The following is a 19,715-nucleotide window of genomic DNA, read 5'->3' on the forward strand; positions in this document are numbered from 1 at the left end:
TATAAATTACTAACTAGCTCTACCTACGTATTGAGCACTTTTGAAGTAAATACTTAAAGTTTACGCATAAATCTATACTTTCATATATTAATTTTATGTGAGTAAATTAAGTAGTTATATATATATATATATATATATATATATATATATATATATAAGTAAAATTATCTGTCTGTGTGTACATTTCTCTGCCAAACTACATTGTCAATTTTCAGTTTACAGACTCGAGATTTGGAATAAAGCGTTTAGAGATTTGGGGAAATCTTTTTAATCGGTTATCGGCCAGCAATTTGGCTGTCTAGGAGTCAAAGTTCGACGATTAGACCTTTGAAAACTCTACCTAACTCCGCCGCCAATTTTGGGTCTAAACACTTGAAATTTTAGATGTAGGTTACTTAGACATGGATCAAACTTTTTAATTCGATTTGATCACAAAACATTAAATGTTAAGAGGTCAAAATTGGGGGCAAAGTTTTAAAAAATTGACCTTTGCAGTCTCTACCAAATTACTCAGCCAATTGTTGGTCTAAACCCATGAAATTGTACATAAAGTGTATTTAGATATAGGGTTTTGGGCCGAAAATTTGGCTGCTAAGGGGTCAAAGTTCAAAAGATTTTTACCTTTTTCGGTCTTTAGCAAATTATTCAGCCAATTTTTGGTCTCAACATTTGAAATTTAACATAAAGCGTATTCAGACATGCAGCTAGCATTTTAACCAGTTTTGGGGCGAACATTTGCTGCAAAGAGGTCAAAGCTAAAAGCGTTGACCTTTGAAAACTCTACCAAACTTCTCCGCCAATTTTGGGTTTAAACACTTGAAATTTTAGATGTAGGTTACCTGAACATGAGTCAAACTTTTTAATATATATTTACATATGCACATAAAGTTTTGACAAGTACATAGGGCCCTAGTAAAACCGGGCTGAACTGTTTGCATGATGGTGTATGATTACTATTTTCTGTCAATGTCAGTGTCATGTGACAGTAGTTCAAGTATTTATCGGTTAAATATTTTCACTCAGACATACATAAGAACGTTTGTTTTATTTACATGATTGATTTTTGCTCTTTTTCACACCCAAACACCACATATAGCCACTTGGAAGGTAAAAAGGCTACTACATAGGATCGTGGTTTCTAACAGAGAAAATGTGGGGGAATTGAGCAACGAGATGTTTGTTTACATTATATTTATACTTCTGCAGTTTAGTAAAGTAAGAGAATCAAGAAACAGGGAGAGAATTCCAAAGTCTAGCAGACCGAGGTGGGGGGGGGCTACCAAAAAAGAAAAATGTAAAAAAAAAAAACTCTTTAAACGGGTACATATTGCACGTATGTTTATTTTTATGTATATTTATTCATATGCATGGATGATGATGATGATGATGATGATGATGATGATGATGATGATAAAGTCGAAAGATATCCTAGAAATTTAACTTGCTACAATTCGAATTTTGATTCGGATCCATCGAAATAAAGACGTACGCTGGGCCCATAACCTCTAGAAGTGTAAGCCATGTTTAGTTTCAGAACAGTTTCCGATGATTCGTTGTTCTAAACAAGTCTTGAGAGGTGACTGGTTTGCAGTAGACAGAACAGTTTCCGATGGTTCGTTGTTACACACAAGTCCTGAGAGGTGACTTGTTTGCAGTAGACAGTTCCACAGAGCAAAATATTCTTACCATGTTGAGACGGAAAAACATGTGAAATTGCTACAGAAAAGGTTTAATATTTATGGAGCAATTCTGGTTTCTGATTGGTTGGTAGCAGAACGTGAATTAATTCGATTCGTAAGTTCCTAGCACCATCATTTATAAATAGAATCGTCCGACTGTGTGGGATCATACCCCATTCTTCGTCCAAAATATTGCACCAACTGTTGGAGGAAAAGATTTTCTGGCATCTGGGCACCTCAAGAATAAAGAGGTGAGATTTTGCTGCTTATTGTGTTTGTCAGAAGTATACACATCGAGGGGGGCACAAGTGCTATGAGTTCATCAGAGCACGTTCCATTAAATTACTTGTAAAACAGGCATAGGGATGCAACATAACGGTGATTAGATAGAAATTAAAGCTTGGCCGATATAGCGGAACCTATGAGATTTATGATACATTTTGGGGCCTGTTTAAGAGTGAAAGACTAATAGTAAAAGTACTATCCCATAGCAACAATCCACCATGGGTAAATTGTTGCTCTGTAAAGCTATATGATACTTCATTGTGGAAGTAATTTTCTAACACGGTAAAAGTAGCTCACCTTATTTGAACAAGCCCTAGCAATGTCTTAATATATTTGTTTAAATTCATCTTGCCTGTGAATGTTGAGCCGGAGTGTTTGAAAGAATTAAATGTTTCCATTTTTATTTTGCATTCCCCAGTCTGCCACAGCAGAATGAACTCGCAATTCTGACTGAGTTTAGAGTGAAGACTAATTTTCCACGTTTCTCAGAAACTAGACGTTGCTACTGTTCCTCTCGACTATCGTTATTTTCATGTTAGATACTTCTCTGAGCTCTGAGCTCTGGTTTCCCTCTGTAAAACAGTCACAGATAAACTCGTTTATCTACAACAACTATAGTAGAAGAGTAAGGAGCAGAGTTGGGTTTATTTTCAGCAGCCTCATAACTCTCACTTTCCTAATTTTTTTTAATTGGGTCCTCAGATACCATGGTCGATGTTTCTGACAAAGGAGAAAGAATTACTATTTCCTGGGTCGAAATATATGTATCAAACATTTTTTGTTGTCTAGTTTTTGATCTTGAAGTAATATTTTTAGCTCCTTACATCAAGTGGCTTTATGTCTTGACTGAAGCGATTTCCATAAAAACACAAGAACAAACTAAATTGTTTAATGTAATACCTAGGAATGTCAATTACCCTTTACAGTTGCGAATGGTGGACTGTAACGAAGGCGGCTGAAGGTTGTTTAGAAGCAGTGGAGATATGTTTTTTTTAAAGGAGAATTCTATACATCACACACACACACACACACACACACACACACACACACACACACATCTACTGTTTTATTTTCATGGTTCCATGAAAAGTCAGTATGCAATAATTTTTCATGGTGGCAGCTCCAAGCAACCCTCATTTCCTATTCATCTGTTGCTAACATCTCATTGGCCTTCAGGACAAGATCAAAGTGTAGTATCTGTTCCGGCAGATACTACAGGCAAAGACCAAATGTGGGGGCAACCCTACATACCTGACCTTTAACCAGCTCCCATTTCCCACCTCTCGGGAGCTGGTCCTCCTTTTCCCTTCCCCCTCCCTTCACTCCTCACATTAAAATTGGCCTTGTGCCTAATTTGCTCAGTGGGGGAGCAAATAAATACCATCTGTTCCGGCAGATACTGCAAGCTATGACTAGCTATGACTAGCAAAGACCAGATGTGGGGGCAACCCCACATGCCTGACCATTAACCAGCTCCCATTTCCCACCTCTCGGGAGCTGATCCCCTTTTTCCCTTCCCCCTCCCTTCACTCCTCACATTAAAAATCGGCCTTGTGCATAATTTGCTCGGTGGGGGAGCAAATAAATACCATCTGTCCCGACAGATGCTGCAAAGCTATGACTAGCACAGACCAGCTATGACTAGCAAAGACCATATGTGGGGGTAACCCCACATATCTGACCTTGGTCACTGAAGGGGCAATCCTTCATACCAACAGTTTCTAATCCAGCTCCCACTTCCCACCTCTCGGGAGCTGGAGCCCCTCTTTCCCTCCCCCTTCCCCCTATCTCCACATTAAAAAACGGCCTCTGCCTAATTTGCTTAGTGGGGAAGCAAATAAATAAAAATAAATAAAAAAAGTGTAGTATCTGTTCCGGCAGATGCTGCAAGCAAAGACTAGCTATGACTAGCAAAGACCATATGGGGGGGGTAACCCCACATATCTGAACTTGGTCAATGTAGGGATCACCCTACAGACCACAGTTACTATCCAGCTCCAATTTCCTACCTCTCGGGAGCTGGTCCCCCCTTTCCCTCCCCCCTCCCTCCATCTCCACATTAAAAAAACGGCCTTGTGCCTAATTTGCTCAGTGGGGAAGCAAATAAATCCAAAGTGTAGTATCTGTTCCGGCAGATACTGCAAGCAAAGACCATATGTGGGGGTAACCCCACATATCAGACCTTGGTCAATGTAGGGGCAACCTTTCATACCAATTGTCACTATCCAGCTCCCCTACTCCCCGAGGAGTTGGTCCCCATTTCCTCTTCACTCCTCACTTTAAAAATCGGCCTTGTGCCTAATTTGCTCGGTGAGGGAGCAAATAAATACCAGTTCCGACAGATACTGCAAGCAAAGACCATATGTGGGGGAAACCCCACATATAAGACCTTGGTCAATGTAGGGCCAACCCTTCATACCAATTGTCACTATCCAGCTCCCCTAGTCCCCGGGGAGTTGGTCCCCATTTCCCCTTCACTCCTCACTTTAAAAATCGGCATTGTGCCTAATTTGCTTGGTGGGGGAACAAATAAATAACTGGCATTCGGGACAAGATCAAAGTGTAGTATCTATCCTTCAGATGCTGCACTTCAATTTCTTGTTCTCTGTTAGTGGAGGAGAAATCCTTCACGACTGAGACAATTTTTTTTTTGTTCCTTTTCTCCATGTTAAAAAACCACCCTGGTGTCTAACGCTGTCTCGTGGGGAGGCATTGTAAATAGGAACATCTCATTGTCATTTCTAATACACTTCTCTCCAAGATTATCCACATTTGTCTGCCATTTATTTAGCTTTCCAGAAGAATTTCTCCTTTTGATTATCCGTTCTTAGTATATCCGCAATCTTGAAGACGTACATATGGTCACTTCTTTATGGTTGCGAATGTTGGACTGTAACGAAGGCGGCTGAAAGCCGTTTGGAAGCAGTGGAGATATGGTTTTTAAAGAGAGTTCTACAAACCTCGCAGACAGAAAGGATTGTTTCGTTGGTTGTTTTTGTTTTACGGCATATCTACCCCTTTCAGGTTATTTAATGCCGAATCCAAAGATTTTGAAGAAAAAATTTTTATTAGAATATATTTGTTTTTTTTTGTTTTTTTTATTCAAGTCGGTTGCTATTTAACCCATAGTTGGGACCCTAACAGGTAAAACCACTCCGGGTCAGAGTGGACCTGGGAGCACCCCACCCCAAGCCAACAAGCTTGGGCCTCACCATCGGATATAGTTTAAGGTCATATCCAGGACCAACAGAATGGAAGACAAATGAAGGCATCATGGTAAGACAGAGTACAGCAGATGACTACTCAAAACCGTCCACACCAGACAGTTTAAGTTATTCGGCCATTTAATGTGGGTGGACGGCTTTGAAAAAAAAAAAAAATTGATGTCAGGAAAAATAGCCAGAAAAAAAGAGGAGAGGAAGACAACGAACAAAGTTCACTGACAGTCTCAACAGGGTCACTGGAAACCCAATTACAGATCTCATCAGAAAGACCGAATGCAGAATAAACTTAAGAGCCATGACCATCGATGTCAGCAATAACAGAACTGATACCTGAAGAAGAAGATATTGGTTTTGATATTTCCGCGTAACTGGAAACACGACTATATATCTCATCAGAAAGATCGAATGCAGAGGACACTATAGAGTCAGAATCATCGATGTCTGAAATAACAAGCATCATATCTGAGGAAGATGCACAGTTCTGAGCAGGGAGTATAATTAGAGATTATTTTTATAAACACTAATCGGACTTGCCCTGTTTTTACTTTGTCAACTTAGATTAGTAAATAATTTATTGTTAAATTTCCAGCAGTAGACGTGAGGACAACTAGAAAAGAACGGTCGACATGCTCTGAAAAGGACAGTAGGACGAGGAAACAATCCAATTATGTAAATTAATAAAATGATGATGCTTTCTTAAAGAATATAATTTCTTTTTATTGTTGACCATGATTAGAATATTTATTTCAATGCACATACCTTTTTTGAAGGCAATATGTAACGTGTTCTTTTTTTTGTGTTCAACTAAGTAAAATGTTACGTAAAAAGGGAACGTGCAAAAGAAACAGGGCAATAAAAGAACATGCACCACAGGAAGACCTTGGGTGTGGCAGTAGGATTCAGCACTGGTTCAGGCTTGGCTTCAGAAGGAGGGATATATATATATATATATATATATATATATATATATATATATATATATATATATATACGAACAATGAGGTGAGTTAAATCACAGATTAATTACTCTTGTGGTTTACAGTCTCCAAAAATATTGCTGATAGGAAATATTTTCATAAACGACAACGTTTCTTGGCCTTTTGGCCAAGATCAAAGTGTAGTATCTGTTCCCGCAGATACTGCAAGCTATGACTAGCTATGACTAGCAAAGACCAGATGTGGGGGCAACCCAACATGTCTGACCTTTAACCAGCTCCCATTTCCCACCTCTCGGGAGCTGGTCCCCTTTTCCCCTTCCCCCTCCCTTCACTCCTCACATTAAAAATCGGCCTTGTGCCTAATTTGCTCGGTGGGGGAGCAAATAAATACCATCTGTTCCCGCAGATGCAGCACTTAAGATGATTTGTGCCGGTCAATGGAGGGGAAACCCTCTATACTGGGACAATTATTATTTTTGGTAACCAGAGTGCCCCCTTTTTGCCTACTTTTAGGGGAGCTGGTTTTTACCTCACATTAAAAACGGCCTTGTGCCTAATTTGCTCAGTGGGGGAGCAAATAAATACCATCTGTTCCCGCAGATGCTGCACTTAAGATAATTTGTACCAGTCAATGGAGGGGAAACCCTCTATACTGGGACAATTATTATTTTTGGTAACCAGAGTGCCTCCTTTTTGCCTACTTTTAGGGGAGCTGGTTTTTACCTCACATTAAAAACGGCCTTGTGCCTAATTTGCTCAGTGGGGGAGCAAATAAATACCATCTGTTCCCGCAGATGCTGCAGGCTATGACTAGCTATGACTAGCTATGACTAGCAAAGACCAGATGTGGGGGCAACCCCACATGCTTGACCTTTAACCAGCTCCCATTTCCCACCTCTCGGGAGCTGGTCCCCTTTTCCCCTCCCCCCTCCCTTCACTCCTCACATTAAAAATCGGCCTTGTGCCTAATTTGCTCGGTGGGGGAGCAAATAAATACCATCTGTTCCTGCAGATACTGCAAGCTATGACTAGCAAAGACCAGATGTAGGGGCAACCCCACATGCCTGACCTTTAACCAGCTCCCATTTCCCACCTCTCGGGAGCTGGTCCCCTTTTCCCTTCCCCCTCCCTTCACTCCTCACATTAAAAATTGGCCTTGTGCCTAATTTTCTCGGTGGGGGAGCAAATAAATACCATCTGTTCCCGCAGATACTGCAAGCTATGACTAGCTATGACTAGCAAAGACCAGATGTGGGGGCAACCCCACATGCTTGACCTTTAACCAGCTCCCATTTCCCACCTCTCGGGAGCTGGTCCCCTTTTTCCCTTCCCCCTCCCTTCACTCCTCACATTAAAAATCGGCCTTGTGCCTAATTTGCTCGGTGGGGGAGCAAATAAATACCATCTGTTCCGGCAGATGCTGCACTTAAGATAATTTGTACCAGTCAATGGAGGGGAAACCCTCTATACTGGGACAATTATTATTTTTGGTAACCAGAGTGCCCCCTTTTTGCCTACTTTTAGGGGAGCTGGTTTTTACCTCACATTAAAAACGGCCTTGTGCCTAATTTGCTCAGTGGGGGAGCAAATAAATACCATCTGTTCCGGCAGATACTGCAAGCTATGACTGGCTATGACTAGCTATGACTAGCAAAGACCAGATGTGGGGGCAACCCCACATGTCTGACCTTTAACCAGCTCCCATTTCCCACCTCTCGGGAGCTGGTCCCCTTTTCCCCTTCCCCCTCCCTTCACTCCTCACATTAAAAATCGGCCTTGTGCCTAATTTGCTCGGTGGGGGAGCAAATAAATACTATCTGTTCCGGCAGATACTGCAAGCTATGACTAGCTATGACTAGCAAAGACCAGATGTGGGGGCAACCCCACATGCCTGACCTTTAACGAGCTTCCATTTCCCACCTCGGGAGTTGGTCCCCTTTTTCCCTTCCCCCTCCCTTCACTCCTCACATTAAAAATTGGCCTTGTGCCTAATTTGCTCGGTGGGGGAGCAAATAAATACCATCTGTTCCGGCAGATACTACAAGCAAAGACCATATGTGGAGGTAACCCCATATATCAGACCTTGGTCAATGTAGGGGCAACCCTTCATACCAACAGTTACTATCCAGCTCCCATTTCCCACCTCTCGGAAGCTGGTCACCTTTTCCCTCCCCCTCCCTCTCTCTCCACATTAAAAACGGCCTTGTGCCTAATTTGCTCGGTGGGGGAGCAAATAAATACAATCTGTTCCGGCAGATACTGCAAGCAAAGACCATATGTGGGGGCAACTCCACATATAAGACCTTGGTCAATGTAGGGGCAACCCTTCATACCAATTGTCACTATCCAGCTCCCCTACTCGCCGGGGAGTTGGTCCCCATTTCCCCTTCACTCCTCACTTTAAAAATCGGCCTTGTGCCTAATTTGCTCGGTGGGGGGGCAAATAAATACCATCTGTTCCGGCAGATACTGCAAAGCTATGACTAGCAAAGACTAGCTATGACTAGCAAAGACCATATGTGGGGGTAACCCCACATATCTGACCTTGGTTACTGAAGGGGCAACCCTTCATACCAATAGTTTCTAATCCAGCTTCCACTTCCCTCCTCTCGGGAGCTGGATCCCCTCTTTCCCTCCCCCTCCCCCCTATCTCCACATTAAAAAACGGCCTCCTGCCTAATTTGCTACGTGGGGAAGCAAATAAATATAATCTGTTCCGGCAGATACTGCAAACAAAGACCATATGTAGGGGCGACCCCACATATAAGACCTTGGTCAATGTAGGGGCAACCCTTCATACCAATTGTCACTATCCAGCTTCCCTACTCCCCGGGGAATTGGTCCCCATTTCCCCTTCACTCCTCACTTTAAAAATCGGCCTTGTGCCTAATTTGCTCGGTGGGGGAGCAAATAAATACCATCTGTTCCGGCAGATACTACAAGCAAAGACCATATGTGGGGGCGACCCCACATATAAGACCTTGGTCAATGTAGGGGCAACTCTTCATACCAATTGTCACTATCCAGCTCCCCTACTCCCCGGGGAGCTGGTCCCCATTACCCCATCACTCCTCACATTAAAAATCGCTCTTGTGCCTAATTTACTCGGTGGGGGAGCAAATAAATACCATCTGTTCCGGCAGATACTGCAAGCAAAGACCATATGTGGGGGAAACCCCACATATAAGACCTTGGTCAATGTAGGGGCAACCCTTCATACCAATTGTCACTATCCAGCTCCCCTACTCTCCGGGGAGCTGGTCCCCATTACCCCATCACTCCTCACATTAAAAATCGCTCTTGTGCCTAATTTACTCGGTGGGGGAGCAAATAAATACCATCTGTTCCGGCAGATACTGCAAGCAAAGACCATATGTGGGGGAAACCCCACATATAAGACCTTGGTCAATGTAGGGGCAACCCTTCATACCAATTGTCACTATCCAGCTCCCCTACTCGCCGGGGAGTTGGTCCCCATTTCCCCTTCACTCCTCACTTTAAAAATCGGCCTTGTGCCTAATTTGCTCGGTGGGGGGGCAAATAAATACCATCTGTTCCGGCAGATACTGCAAAGCTATGACTAGCAAAGACCAGCTATGACTAGCAAAGACCATATGTGGGGGTAACCCCACATATCTGACCTTGGTCACTGAAGGGGCAACCCTTCATACCAATAGTTTCTAATCCAGCTTCCACTTCCCTCCTCTCGGGAGCTGGATCCCCTCTTTCCCTCCCCCTCCCCCCTATCTCCACATTAAAAAACGGCCTCCTGCCTAATTTGCTACGTGGGGAAGCAAATAAATATAATCTGTTCCGGCAGATACTGCAAACAAAGACCATATGTAGGGGCGACCCCACATATAAGACCTTGGTCAATGTAGGGGCAACCCTTCATACCAATTGTCACTATCCAGCTTCCCTACTCCCCGGGGAATTGGTCCCCATTTCCCCTTCACTCCTCACTTTAAAAATCGGCCTTGTGCCTAATTTGCTCGGTGGGGGAGCAAATAAATACCATCTGTTCCGGCAGATACTACAAGCAAAGACCATATGTGGGGGCGACCCCACATATAAGACCTTGGTCAATGTAGGGGCAACTCTTCATACCAATTGTCACTATCCAGCTCCCCTACTCCCCGGGGAGCTGGTCCCCATTACCCCATCACTCCTCACATTAAAAATCGCTCTTGTGCCTAATTTACTCGGTGGGGGAGCAAATAAATACCATCTGTTCCGGCAGATACTGCAAGCAAAGACCATATGTGGGGGAAACCCCACATATAAGACCTTGGTCAATGTAGGGGCAACCCTTCATACCAATTGTCACTATCCAGCTCCCCTACTCTCCGGGGAGCTGGTCCCCATTACCCCATCACTCCTCACATTAAAAATCGGCGTTGTGCCTAATTTGCTCAGTGGGGGAGCAAATAAATACTTCAAAGTGTAGTATCTGTTCTTCAGATGCGGCACTTCAATTTCTTGTTCTCTGTCAGTGGAGGAGGAATCCTTCACGACTGAGACTATTTTTATTTTTCTTCCTTTTCTCCACGTTAAAAAACGGCCCTGGTGTCTAACTCTGTCCCGTGGGGAGGCATTGTAAATAGGGACAATCCCAACCAAATAAAATAGTTTAATATACAAGATAAAGAAATTAACTTTAAAATTTTTCTATTCCTTGTTTCAAACAATAAACTCTTTGTCTATAAATTCTTGATTTTTACTTCACTGAATTCAATATATATATATATATATATATATATATATATATATATATATATATATATATATATATATATATATTGTTTTTTAATAATGGTAATTACTGCCGGTGGGAAGATTCGAACCGAGTCAGAAAGTTCCGCGTATTCAATCTCTCAGCCACCAAAACTTTCTTTTTCCATTGTGCAAAGAAATTTAAATTTTATAATATTTGGGAGAGGCGATTTTTTAATCATTTAATATGCGTGAATGGTTATAATTTTTAAAATATAACTATCCACCGACACGTGTTTCGTCGTCTACGACACATCAGAGTAGTTGAATCCAGCGAGATTCGAAATCGGGACTCCATGGTGATGAGCTTAACGTTTTTCTTCGCTGGTCCATCTCGCCGACTGCTTTGTTTATATGTTATTTGTTTTTGCGATACGTTTTTGAATGAATTCAATTATTTACAAAAGTGCATTCTTACCTAAATGCAAGTTGAGAATAAGTTTCCCCGTAACCAATTTGGTACCCCCACATGGAGAACAGTATATATATTGTTTTTTAAAATATATTATGTGGAGGTACCAAATTGGTTTAAGGGAAAATTATTCCCAACTCGCATTTAAGTTAAAAAGCACTTAACCGAATTCATTCAAAAACGTATCGCAAAAAAAAACAAATAATACACACACACACACACACACACACACACACACACACACACACACACACACACACACATACATATATATATATATATATATATATATATATATATATATATTAAAAAGCTTGACTCATGTCCAGATAACCTACATCTAAAATTTAAAGTATTTAGACCCAAAATTCGTGGAGGAGTTTGGTAGAGTCTACAAAAGTCAACTTTTTCAACTTTGGTCTCTTGGCAGCCAAATTTTTGCCCCAAAACTGATTAAAAGGCTTGCTGCATATCTGAATACCCTTTTTGTAAAATTTCAAATGTTTAGACCCAAAATGGCTGAATAGTTTGCTAGAGATCAAATCTTTTTAACTTTGACCCCTTAGCAGCCAAATTTTCGGCCAAATTTTCGGCCAAAAACCGATTAAAAAGCTTGATCTATGTGTGAATACACATTATATAAAATTTCAAATGTTTAGACCAAAAATTGGTTGAATAATTTGGTAGAGACCGCTGAGGTCAATTTTTTAAAATCGTTGACCCTAATTTTGACCCCTTTACAGTTATTGTTTTGGGCTTAAATCAAGTTATTAAGTTTGACCCATATCAAAGTAACCTACATCTAAAATTTCAAGTGTTTAAACCCAAAATTGGCGGAGGAGTTTTGCAGAGTTTTCCAAAGTCAAATCGTTGAACTTTGACCCCTTTGACAGCCAAATTTCTGGCCGAAAACCGATTAAAAAGATTTTCCAAAATGTTAATACCCCTTATGTCAAATCTCGAGTTTGTAGACTGAAAATTGACAGTGTGTACATTTCCCTCCCTAACTAGGGAGGGAAATGTACACACAGAGACAGTCAATTTCACACACACAGATATATCTATCTATCTATCTATCTATCTATCTATCTATCTATCTATCTATCTATACACACACACACACACACACACACACACACACACACACACACACACACACACACATATATATATATATATATATGCATGGCAAATAGTTTAATGTTTAATAAAGACGTGTACGAACAACTTGGCCTTCGGGACAAGATCAAAGTGTAGTATCTGTTCTTCAGATGCTGCAAGCTATGACTGGCTATGACTAGCAAAGACCAGATGTGGGGGCAACCCCACATGCCTGACCTTTAACCAGCTCCCATTTCCCACCTCTCGGGAGCTGGTCCCCTTTTCCCCTTCCCCTTCCCTTCACTCCTCACATTAAAAATCGGCCTTGTGCCTAATTTGCTCGGTGGGGGAGCAAATAAATACCATCTGTTCTTCAGATGATTGCTGCACTTCTATTTCTTGTTCTCTTTCGGTGGAGGAGAAATCCTTCACGACTGAGACAATTTTTATTTTTGTACCTTTTCTCCACGTTAAAAAACGACCCTGGTGTCTAACTCTGTCCCGTGGGGAGGCATAGTAAATAGGTACTAAGGGGCTTATTTGTTTCTTTTTCTCTAAGCGTTTTAATTTATAAAGTGTGACGATAAATATTTGTATCTGTTTGTGTCTGCCTTCTCAGAATAAATTAGAATAAACCGAACTAGAAAACACCCCCTCATCCGCCCCCCCAAAAAAAATGAATAAATAAATACTCCCACAAAAACAAGCGACCCTTTTGTAAATCTGCGCCATCCCCAAACCCCAACCCTCAACCTCCATCCAATTCTTCTGAGAATCATCTGCGAACCGATAACCAATCGCGTTCAAAGATCGTCCGCCGCGAAAACTGGCTTTCATCTCCCTGATTAACACTGGCGATGTTTGTTTTAGTTTCGATTGACTGTATTGCTCGAGGTCCGCTGCATGTTGCAAACAAACCAGCGAGTCGATAGGAAAAGGAACTTCAAACACGAACCGAAGCAACTGAGAAAGAATGAAAGGAAACAAATAAAAAAAGAATATTTATAATAATTATTTACCTGAACTCATAATCGAAATCGTTTAATATAATAGAGATTTCGTATATGTTTTAAACCGAAATTCGGGGATTTAATTTAAGGTCAAAAGTTGTTAATTTTTTTTTGTACCCCGACAAAAGAAGGTTGGACCTGTAAATTCACCCTTGTCCGTTCGTCTGTTCGTTTGTCTGCACTTTTCTCAATAACTACGCTTTGGAATTTTTTTAAAATTTTGCACAAACATTAAACATGATATGAGTCAAAAAAGTAACAGAACGGATTTTCCAGGAAAACTCCGGTTTCCCCTTAGACGTGCCTTTCCGGTTAAAATGGCTAACATTGGCACTTTTGTGCTTATTAAAAAAAATTGATGCCTTGGATTTTTATAAAACTTTCTGAAAAGTTGTAACTAATTGATTTCTATATAATTTTATTTGTCTATAATTCGCGATAACTATTGGGTGTGCCTCATAAAAAAGTGCTAATAAAAACACTCAATTTTTGGGACTATTTTACCATATTTGTCCCAAATTTTCTGTGTATGTCTATTTAGCAGTTTTGCATGGTGCTGAACTCAAATTTAAATATGTTAAGGCCTTGGGGACTCTTGGGGCTAAATAGGGGAGGGGCAAATGATGGATTTAGTCATTTCTTTTTTTTTTTTTTGCATAATGCAGAACTCAAATTTAAATATGTTAAGGCATAAATCTGCACCGTTTGTTCATTTTCACCATGATTTGACGTCCTCTGGGGGCTCTTGGGGCTAAATGGGGTGGTGGTGGTGGTGGCAAATGCTGAACTTGGTCATTTTTTCATGCTTAGTTCACTGCACACTCACGGGGGACCATGCATGCTTCACTTGTTTTTGTTTGTAAATCACTCCGGATCAGATTTGAAGCCACTTGATGTAAGGAGCTAAAACACAAAGTAAAAAAAACAAAAAAAAAAAAAAAACAAAAAAGAAGAAAATTCTAATTAGACGTGTTGTATGGGTAGATTTTAATCCTAAAAACTTAATTTATTTCTCTTTTGTCAGAAACACCGCTCATAGAATACAGAAACTAAAGGATAAAATAAAGGAAAGCTGTCAAAAATTAAAATATTTTGGTGTTTCTTCACTATTGGGACGTAACACTGAATTTAACATAAAAACAATAATATCTTCGTATTTTTAAGATGATTATATCCAAAAATTACGAAAATCGATGAGGCAGAAAATCATTTATTAAAGAAAATAAAAAAATAGAATTTGATGAAAATGATGAAATGAGGTAATTTTCTGCCATTGTAACTTATTAGAATTGATGAAAACAAATAAAAGAAACTCCATATATCAACTACAAAATCTCGTCCCAATTCTGTAGAAGCGCCCCCTATTTTCTACTCTGTGTAAACAACACCGGTAATCACATTTAAACGCACCGGAACATTTCCGTGCTGTCCATCAAATTCTAACTCCTGCATCATCCTCACACTGGTGCATCACTGGAATTATTTTACTTTAATTGAAGTTCTCAGATATTACCCCCCCCCCCTTAATGGGGCTAATACTTAATATCTATCTGAAATACATAGATATTCGAATATTGCATTAAAGTGTAGCTGGAAATGTTTTCTCAATTATTAAATCATTTCTCTCTGATATGTTCACAGGAGTAGTGGTTGATGGACAGAAATCACAAGGTTATAGTATTAATGCTGGAGTCCCTTAGGGGTTCATCCTGGGTCCAAAGGAAAAAATAAAATGAATAAAAATCACACAAAAAATACTATATTTTCAGTTGCACAGATTAACGTTGGCCAATTGTCCAATGAAGCACGGCTCCTGCAAACCAGAAAAAAATATGACGTGCGATGCACATGACAAAAAAAAAACGTATTGAAAGCAGGACTGCCAGCAACCACTGTAAAAGAGTAATAAAAAATGCAAGAGAGCTATATGCCCAGTCTGTTAAATCCAAGGTAGCTGATCAGCGGCTTGGTTCCCACCAGTTTTGGCAAATAACAAATAGGATCCTGAACAGAAGTGTGCGTTCTATCCCAACCATTATCAATGGACCAGAGGTCATCTCGTCAGCGTCAGACAAGGCCAAACTATTTGCAAAGAACTTTGCAGCTAATTCTACCCTATGCGACGAAGGCCATCAACTCCCATATTTCCTCCTATAACACAGAACAAGCTAGGTAACATACAAATATCCGTGCATGAGGTCGCCAAGCTAATCAAGAACCTAGATTCCAGTAAAGCAACTGGCCCTGATGGCATCCCAATTATAGTGTTAAAAAAGCTTCAACCAGAACTTGCTCCCATACTTACGAAACTGTTTAAGCGCTGCCTTAAGGAGAAGTGCTTTCCGACTCCCTGGAAGACCTCATCAGTTTGCCCTGTATTTAAGAATTCAGGTGATAAGTCATCTCCCTCTCAGTACAGACCAATAAGTCTCCTGTGTGTTATGAGTAAGTTGCTGGAATCCATATTAAATATAGAAATAGTTAACCACCTCAGCAGGAATAACCTTCTTAGTGACACACAATATGGTTTCCGCTCTGCAAGATCTATCACAGACGTGCTGACGGTTATATCCCACAGGATTAGTGAATCTCTTGACAAAGGCTTCCTTTCTAGGGCAATTGCTCTTGACATATCAAAGGCCTTCGAAAAGGTATGGCATAAGGGTCTACTTCACAAGATTTCCAGCTACGGTATAACTGGAAATGTTTTCTCAATCATTTAATCATTTCTCTCCGATAGGCTCATAAGAGTAGTGGTAGATGGACAAAAAATCGGAGGCCTGCAATATAAATGCTGGAGTCCCTCAGGGGTCAATCCTGGGCCCAACTCTCTTCCTGATCTACATCAATGACCTCCCTAAACACATACTTAAATCATTCGTTGGCATCTATGCTGATGACACGACCATCTACGGCAACACATCAAAGGCTGTAAATGACAAAGTTCTCTCTGATTCTCTCTCCTCTGATCTCGAGCGCGTGGTTCAGTGAGGGAAAATGTGGCTGGTTACCTTTAATGCATCCAAAACCAAACTCATATCCTTACATCATCAACGCTCTGATCCCCATCTGGCATCAATTGTGATGGATGGCTCTCGTCTGGGTGAGGCCCCATGTTTTGACAAGCTTCTGGATTTTACCTTTACTCCTGATCTGAAATGGAACACGTACATCAAGTCTGTTGCCAAGGTCGCTGGAAAGATGGTGGGATCCTTCTACCGCTCCAGATGATATCTCACTACTGATGCAATTCTCTATCTATATAAAAGCTAAGTACGTCCAAGGATGGAATACTGTTGCCATATCTGGGCAGGAGCTGCTAAAAACAGCCTATCCTGCCTTGACAGAGTACAAAATAGACTTCGTGGCTTAGTGGGGGATGCCCTTTTCTCTACCCTGCAACCTCTCTCCCACAGAAGAGACGTTGCGAGCCTATCCTTGTTTTATCGTTATTTCCATGGCAGGTGCTCGTCTGAACTCCAATCTCTGGTCCCCCCTCGCCAATCTTCCACAAAAAACACCCGTCTAGCTGAATCCACTGCCAAAAATTTCCCCCACTCTATATTTGTGCCTAAATCAAAACGCGGATTCCATGAACAAGGCTTCTTTCTTAGAACTGCACGCCTATGGAACTCTGTTCCGTCTGCCTGCTTCCCACCGGACTACAACTTGGATGTCCTCAAGTCCAACGTTAACAAATTCCTAATGAACCGCCCCCTTAAGTAAACACTCCATCAAATCTCCACACTAACCCATTATCCCTGAGTGGCTTCCGGGCCTTGATAAGTGGTGATCACTGTGTAAAAAAAAATTTTAAAAAATAAAAATAAAATAAAATGCGCAAGAAAATCAAAAAGAAAATATAAACTTGGTAATTATTAAGAGAAAATAAATGTGTTTATTAGGAAAGGATGAGCCCTCAGTCTAGGGCATTGTTAGGTGGTTTATATTCGGTTGGCTTAGGTCATGTGAAGCTCTAGGAGTTCCAGCCTCCCAGGCTTACTTTCTAACTCTTTATCACTTGATGTTAGGAAAAATCGCCGGAAAAAAGTTCACTGGCAATCTCAACAGGGTCACTAATCACTTAAGATCCTCCTAACAAGGAATATCGATGGGGTTACCCAGGTATAATTTTCAAGCTAGCATGCTCTTCCTATAGGGCGATCATTATTCAAATCACACTTTACCGACCTTGTCTCACATCTTCCTGTCATAGGATGAAACTGAACATCGAGTTGATATCGAAGGCTGATGACTGTTATCCTGGGTTAAATATCCTCTGTTTTGTTCACTACGAAATTTTGATTTTTTTGATGTTGCTTATTATTGATGTTGTTGATGTTATTGTTATTGTTTTCGTCGTTGTCCGTGTTGATGATGATGATGATGATGATGAAGAAGAAGAAGAAGAAGCAGAAGAAGAAGAACTAGTTGGCTCTAGCTACAGCGTCGAGTATAGAAATGTCGACATCATATTATTTAAAAAAAAAAACAATTTTGGAGCCCTTCATGTTCCTGAGGGATTTCTAATTAACCCCGATACTGAAGTAAAGATGAACCAGCAGTTGCTTCAAGTCGTTGAAGAATGGCTGCAAAGTTATTATCCTCAATCTGCATTAGTATTTATTTGCTTCCCCACGAAAGCAAAAGATGACACAAGGTCGTTTTTAAAGTGGGGTTAAACCAGCTCCGAAAAGAAGGCAAAAGGGGCACTCTGGCAGGGACCAAAAATAATAATTGTCCCAGTATAGAGGGTTTCCCATCCATTGAGCGAGACAGGTTACCTTAAGTGTAGCATCAGAACCGAGCTGAATAAACGCTCTTTCTTTCGTAGATTATGCATAGATGCATTGGCAACAACGACCAGAAGCTGCCAAATTCCTGCTAATGGAGACGTCTTTAGCCGGGATGTAGCACTAACGGGTGTGTGACTAATCTGAATTGCATAATCTTGAAAAAAAAACCCTATATAGTTGAAATCTTGAACATCCATTTCTTTGACGCAAATAAATAATTTATTTTAAAGAAAACCAAAAACTAAAAAGATAATATCGTTTTGGTTTTCTGAAAATTCTAATTGAATAATCAAATGACGATTATACTACATGTAGACTGCGAATAAAAAAATAATTTATAGATAGAAAACAATTATTATACCGATATCATCTAATGTAAAACTTTTTAAAAAAGTATTATACCGATATCATTTTATATAAAACTTAAAAAAATTATTATACCGATATCATTTTATGTAAAACTTAAAAAAAAATTATTATACTGATATCATTTTATGTAAAACTTTAAAATATTATTATACCGATATCATTTATATAAAAGTTTAAAATATTATTATACTGATATCATTTTATGTAAACTTAAAAAAATTATTATACCGATATCATTTATATAAAAGTTTAAAATATTATTATACCGATATCATTTTATGTAAACTTAAAAAAATTATTATACTGATATCATTTTATATAAAACTTTAAAATATTATTATACCGATATCATTTTATGTAAAACTGTAAAAAATTATTATACCGATATCATTTTATATAAAACTGCAAAAAAATATTATACCGATATCATTTTATGTAAAACTGTAAAAAATTATTATACCGATATCATTTTATATAAAACTGTAAAAAATTATTATACCGATATCATTTTATGTAAAACTGTAAAAAATTATTATACTGATATCATTTTATGTAAAACTGTAAAAAATTATTATACCGATATCATTTTATGTAAAACTGTAAAAAATTATTATACCGATATCATTTTATGTAAAACTTTAAAAAATTATTATACCGATATCATTTTATATAAAACTGTAAAAAATTATTATACCGATATCATTTTATGTAAAACTTTAAAAAAATTATTATACCGATATCATTTTATGTAAAACTTAAAAAAATTATTATACCGATATAATTTCATGTAAAACTTTAAAAAAACTATTATACCGATATCATTTTATATAAAACTGTAAAAAATTATTATACCGATATCATTTTATGTAAAACTGTAAAAAATTATTATACCGATATCATTTTATGTAAAACTGTAAAAAATTATTACACCGATATAATTTTATATAAAACTGTAAAAAATTATTATACCGATATCATTTTATATAAAACTGTAAAAAATTATTATACCGATATCATTTTATGTAAAACTTTAAAAGATTATTATACCGATATAATTTTATGTAAAACTTTAAAAAATTATTATACCGATATAATTTTATGAAAACCATGAATTTGATGTAGCTTGAG

The 19,715-nt window shown here is 39.2% G+C and overlaps 1 pseudogene; it reads left to right on the plus strand.

Annotated features, from left to right (window-relative positions):
- Positions 1–6,272: 6,272 nt before the first annotated feature.
- On the plus strand, positions 6,273–6,436 carry LOC145249848 (U2 spliceosomal RNA; annotated as a pseudogene).
- The last annotated feature ends 13,279 nt before the right edge of the window (positions 6,437–19,715 follow it).

This window comes from Euprymna scolopes, chromosome 28, assembly GCF_053919585.1.
Source record: "Euprymna scolopes isolate OS-2025 chromosome 28, ASM5391958v1, whole genome shotgun sequence".
NCBI classification, from domain to species: domain Eukaryota; kingdom Metazoa; phylum Mollusca; class Cephalopoda; order Sepiida; family Sepiolidae; genus Euprymna; species Euprymna scolopes.